At 35.6% G+C, this 6,000-nt stretch overlaps 1 protein-coding gene across 1 annotated transcript in view; it reads right to left on the minus strand.

Annotated features, from left to right (window-relative positions):
- Positions 1 to 6,000, minus strand: part of LOC136844410 (GTPase-activating Rap/Ran-GAP domain-like protein 3) — a 907,028-nt gene that overhangs the window by 163,605 nt on the left and 737,423 nt on the right.

Genomic DNA, 6,000 nt, shown 5'->3' on the forward strand with positions numbered 1-6,000 from the left:
TAAAGGAAAGAGATCGTGCGCAAGTGACTAAAATAAATATGTAAATAAATATTTAAATGAATGATAAACAAGTATGGATAAATATATCACTATGTTCAGTGACTTATTTTATTCCACTATCAAATTTTGAGATCTTGTCTCGCTTTTTTTTTCCCTTCTTTTCTAAGTCTTCTCTCTGTCTCTCTGTCTCTCTCTCTCTCGGAGGCTTCATCGCCTTCATAAGCATTAAGCCCGATTTTTTTTGTTGGCTTCATGGTCGAGGACCACACACAAATTTTAAAGAATGGAAATAGATACAATTGTTTAAATAATTAATTTTAGGAATCTGAAATGAACGTACGGACGGACTATTGCCGTTTTTCAGTTACATTTCAGGTGATTATAACGAAGGAAAGGTTACTATAACCAAAAGAAAGGACGCTGTCAACTAGAAAGTCCACAGGTTGGATCCGGTCAATTGCTCGCAACATTCGCTTCAAGAGATAGCAACATATATCTCTCTCTTTCTCTTTTTTTTCTTTCAGATTCAGTTAACCAGCAGTCATTTAAATCAGGCGACCACTGCGATCTTATCTCTCATTGGTTCCGCTTAAATTTGGCAACCATGACCATCCTGGTGTCTTCACCATCTCAGGAAAAAAATGGTACTCCAAAGAATAATGGACAGGGGTATTTAGTGATGTCCTTCAAGGCTATGGCATTCGATGCGGCTCCTCAGACCGCGCCTCTTATAATAAAAACGTCCATCGTTCAAAGGAAGGGTCTTCTATTTAATGCCTCTATTTCCTTCTTGGTTCAACTGAGTCTCGGCAAGGAAAGAGAGAAGGGGACACATCCCACCGAGGATTGTGGGCATTTTAAATTTATTAACATCCCACCGAGGATTGTGAGCATTTTAAATTTATTAACGAAAAGTAAAGTCCATAAATTTAATATGGTGTCATCAATACTGGCGTGCGATAGAGCTTCAATGGGAGTATACATGAGGCAAACAACAGGCAGGCACATATAATGGCACTGACTTCCGAACGGCCGAGTAAAAAATTTCTTCCGGAGTCGGTGAAGCTATGAGCTTGCAACTCCGAAGATATGAATTTAAATCCGGCTTGAGAGATAACATAATATACATATTTATATATATATATATATATATATATATGTATGTATGTGTGTATATGTATGTATGTATATCTATACACATCTATATCTATACTTATGTCCATATTTATATATATCTATATATATATATTTTAAATCTATATATATATATATATATATATATATATATATATATATATATATATATATATATATATATATATATATATAACATATATATACAGCTAAAGAAACAGACAACTGCAGTTTCTTAATTCAATCCGTTACTAATTAATTCAGCTATCAATTATCACCAGGAAGTTGCAATCACCCTGCATCGAGGTACAAAAAAAAAAAAGAACGCTCTGAATTCTGGCAACACTGATCAATAGAGCAAATACACTGAGGTCGGAAGTTTGTTTAATCCTCGCAGATTTCAATATGCAATCAGAATTCGAGCCTCAGACAAGCATGGCAAATGCATTCTGGGACAATAAATATTAAAGAGATCAAAACTGCTTCGAATCATCACTTATTCAAACATTCTCCGCTTTCTTTCGGCACTTCCGACAAACAACGCGCACGATAAAGTGGAAACTGTTTGCATTCAACCACAAGATGAAACTCCACGGTACGTGGAGAGAAGAGAGAGAGAGAGAGAGAGAGAGAGAGAGAGAGAGAGCTGATGAATGGTTTCAATTCGGTGGGTGATGATTCCCTAGACGTGGCTCTTCCGTTTTACTAATATGATGGCATAAATTTTGACCGAGCACTGATCACCAATGTCTGTTCTCTCTCTCTCTCTCTCTCTCTCTCTCTCTCTCTCTCTCTGTTAACTCATGACAAAAAGGTTGGCTGACCACCAGAAACATATTTTGACTTAGGTCAACAGAGGCATAGGCTATTTGAGTTTCTGCAAATCCTCCCATACCATTTTTTCCTTCCGCGGTCCCGTTCATCAAACACAGGTTATTTGACTGTAAGAGAGAGAGAGAGAGAGAGAGAGAGAGAGAGAGCGAGAGAGAGAGAATTTACGAGACCCCACTACCATTTATATCGTTAACACCCGAAGGTGAAGTCCCGTTCGAAGAAACCGTTCTCAAGGGAATCATTAACGTTGAGCAATAAAAGACGGTAAAATTACGTACCTTTCTCAAGATACCGTGCGGTATTACAATGCAGTTATGGGAGCAATTCTTTTTATAGATTCCTTGGTACGATATTTCAACATTATTTGACTATTTTTGAGGACCAAAGCATAAAATCCTGAAATAATTATAGCGTTATGCAGCTAAGTACGTATGAATCCGTATGTGCACCCATCACATAAATTGTACATATACTGTACATATATCTGTATGTGTATATATATATATATATATATGTACATATATTATAATATATATATATATATATATGTACATATAATATATATATATATATATATATATATATATATATATATATATATATATATATATATATATATATATATATATATATATATATATATATATATATACTGTATTGACCAACCCCTGCACTGCCTGGAAGAACTTTGAAGAACTCAGGAAAATTTTCCTGCGTCCCTTTTGAATTGTTTTGCCATGGAAAAAGTATGTGCACTATCACTGAAAATACTTTTCTTTCCTGTGATTAATATTTCTGTCTTGAGTTCATTACTTTCAATAAACGTGATATCTACATATCCGGGCACTTATCTGATTAAAATGGAGAGAGAGAGAGAGAGAGAGAGAGAGAGAGAGAGAGAGAGAGAGACTGCAAACATGAATTTGCTTGCAAAGTTAAAAACCTCATAGATAAATTCTGCTCCAGACAGTTGTAGCGATGCCTAGAGAGAGAGAGAGAGAGAGAGAGAGAGAGAGAGAGAGAGAGAGAGAGAGAGAGAGTTTGGTGGCGGTGGTTGTTCTATGGTGAAGTTGGTGTGCATGGTGGTGGTGTTGCCAAACTACCTGATAATTAATTTCAGACCTCATTTAAACTGATTTTATAACAAAATATGTCACAGTATCATCACGAGGTAGGCGCTATAGCGAATTCTGAAGGTAAAAACGAAGAAATGAACAAATGAAATGAGGAAATTCGCATTTGAACGAATAAAAAAGAGGAAATACAGTATAAGCTGCACGTTGGGCTTAGCCAGCAGCTATCCTGGGCTGCGGAAAACGAATCTCTGCTTATACAAGTTACCAAAATAGATTTTTAATGTTGATTTTATCGAAGCAATTAACAATTATATTTATAATTATCCTTTATTATGATTAAAATTCACGTAAATTTTGATAAAAAAATTGCTGTTATGGGGGATTTATTGTTGCAGGTTAATCATATGTCTGACAATGCCTGGAAGAGAACCCAGATTGCTCAGGTGAAAAATTACCATTAACCCATAAAACACATGAGGAAAAACCTAACGGAATTGGTAAAAACGAAAATTTCATTCAATTTGTCTGTGTTGCACGTCTGTCACAGGGGTAGGGGTTTGATTTTGAGATATAACCTTCCTGGGGTCACATAGGGGCCGCGTGCCAAATTTTGTCTACGTCTGTCAAGCGGTTCGGATTTCTATAGCATCCAAACACACAAACATTCACCTTTATATATATATATATATATATATATATATATATATATATTATACAACTCATGTATATATATAGATATATAATATATATATATATATATATATATATATATATATATATATATATATATATATATATATATATATATATATATATATATATATATATATATATAGCAGGTAACAAACACTATCAAGCATTATAGCATAGTTTTTCCATAATCAGTCATTTTCCGTGACAGGGTTGTTTTAAAAAATTATAACTTTCCTAGAAAGATACCAGTACCCAACAATACCCTGACAGGTACAACTAAGTAAACAAACAAATAAACAAACAGACGCATACACTATATACACACACACATGTATATATACATATTGTAAATATGCATACTATAAGAACCTTAATAAACTGGTAATACTTATGAGTGTTTGTGCTCTGTAGACAGCGCAGCGCCAAGTCCTTACCTGAAAAAAGAAATATCTATAATGAAAATTTGGCATACGACTACTACTTGCGAATTACAGGAAAGAGAATATCATTCATACGATTCGTTCTAAATAGTTAATTGTTGTGACCCTTTGTGGTTTATATAAATGTGATCATGGTAGATATTTGCGGTTCTAAAGAAATCATTGACGATTTAGTATGAAATTTTCTCTATATAACTGTATCACTGGCTATTAAAGAACTGCAACAGAATGCACTCACTGAATTTGATTGTGTACGCGCGTGCAAGCTTGTGAAGTAGAACAGAGAAGGAGAGAGAGAGAGAGAGAGAGAGAGAGAGAGAGAGAGAGAGAGAGAGAGAGAGAGGGGGTGGGGGTTGGGGTTACTCTTCCATCCAATTACACGGAAGAGTAGAGCTTTCGAGAGCATTTAATATTACAAGTAGTCTCGCGTGTATTTCATTCCGAAGATTGATTCTAATGATATTCAAGACCACCTCAAGTTATACACGTACACACACACACACACACACACACAAAAGAGAGAGAGAGAGAGAGAGAGAGAGAGAGAGAGAGAGAGAGAGAGAGAGAGAGATAATGAACGAGCGTCCATGTCACATTCGTTGACACAGACCCTCCGAGAAACGTAACTAATTAAGGCCTAAGTCGTATTCATCTGTCGACAAAGTTTCTCCAAACGATGTTACGCTTTTTGTCTGGCCGACAAACTTTGAGCATCGCTTGTTTGAGCTAAAGTTGTTAGTTAGCGGTGTTGTTATTGTAAGATCTTGGGGGTTATGACGTTATGAAGTTGTTTTGCTCCCGATGTCGGAATGGATTTCTTCTTCGCTTCGTCCTTGGGGCTTTTGCCGTGCATCTCCATATACAGTACAACACACCATTTTATACACACATATATATATGTATATGTACATGTATAATGTATATATTATATATATATATATATATATATATATATATATATATATATATATATATATATATATATATATATATATATATACAGACTCAGACAGCTGTGGCAGGTTAGACCACGCTTGAATAGTAAGGATTACTATAAAAGATGTTGAGTTAAAAAGTCTATACACTATCGTAAATAAAATACGAATGACTGATTTCTACTTAGGCTATCGCCCTTATGTCTGGAACCGAACTCATGTCAGTTGGCGAGGAACAGATTGCAGCTCGACATCCGATATATCATCAGATCAACTCGCGTCTTATTTGTAATGAGCCGTGTCACTTGTTTTGCTTAAGTTTTTTTTTTTTTTTGCATTCATGTTCTGACGTCACACTAATAGGTAGCGTCGAGTAATTGTATGCAGTAACACATATATACTTGAACAAATGTGTTGGGACAATGTACGTACTGTAGATTCTTAAGGTACACCATTCCTTAAAATGCAAAGTACCTTGTCATTACCTTTTAACCGCCAAACAGCAGCACGTTACATGAAATCCCGATATTAGACACTTTTCCATCTTTAACCTTTTCACACCACCCTTCTTAATCACTACCGCACATTTTCTACTTTACATGAACCCCTCCTACTCCTGCACGATTCAAATCCTCCTTTCTTTCTATTCCCTACATTTAACAGTTATTCAAAATACTCACTTCAGCGACACAGGACCGCGCTGCCTTCAGACAGCATCTCTCTATCTGCTCCATTTACTGCACGATTCATTTGCTGATAAACCCTTCCCTCTGTATCTTCCTTCCTTCAGCGCAACTTTCTCATCGTAAAGAGCTTGTTCAAATTCCCCTCTAAATCTTCATTAGCTCCTGCATTTTTCCTTCTCACTGTGGCCCCTACATCCGCTTA

Source organism: Macrobrachium rosenbergii, chromosome 12, assembly GCF_040412425.1.
Source record: "Macrobrachium rosenbergii isolate ZJJX-2024 chromosome 12, ASM4041242v1, whole genome shotgun sequence".
In the NCBI taxonomy this organism is placed as follows: Eukaryota; Metazoa; Arthropoda; class Malacostraca; order Decapoda; family Palaemonidae; genus Macrobrachium; species Macrobrachium rosenbergii.